This window comes from Acanthisitta chloris, unplaced genomic scaffold, assembly GCF_000695815.1.
Source record: "Acanthisitta chloris isolate BGI_N310 unplaced genomic scaffold, ASM69581v1 scaffold7140, whole genome shotgun sequence".
NCBI lineage: Eukaryota > Metazoa > Chordata > Aves > Passeriformes > Acanthisittidae > Acanthisitta > Acanthisitta chloris.
In genome coordinates this window covers 657-901 of record NW_008650992.1, presented here as the reverse complement: position 1 = coordinate 901, position 245 = coordinate 657, and the positions used below count along the sequence as shown (strand labels likewise).

At 63.7% G+C, this 245-nt stretch overlaps 1 protein-coding gene across 1 annotated transcript in view; it reads right to left on the bottom strand.

The window, feature by feature from the left end:
• RAB3A (RAB3A, member RAS oncogene family) overlaps positions 1 to 245 on the bottom strand; it is a gene marked incomplete at both ends in the record, with an annotated part of 2,542 nt that overhangs the window by 1,644 nt on the left and 653 nt on the right. The window lies entirely within an intron of this gene.

Here is a 245-nt window from a genome sequence, read left to right as displayed (position 1 = left end):
AGACAAACACCCCCACCCCAGGTTGGGGGGGCTAACAGACCCCCCACACTAACATGGGGAGGCTGAAAGGTACCCCCACCCCAGTTTGGGGAGACTGCCAGGTACCCCCACCCCAGGTTGGGGGGAGCTAACAGATACCCCACCCCAGCTTGGAGGAGCTGCCAGATACCCCACCCCAGCTTGGGGAGGCAACCAGGTACCCCACCCCAGGCTGGGGGGGTCTAACAGATACCCCAACCCCATCT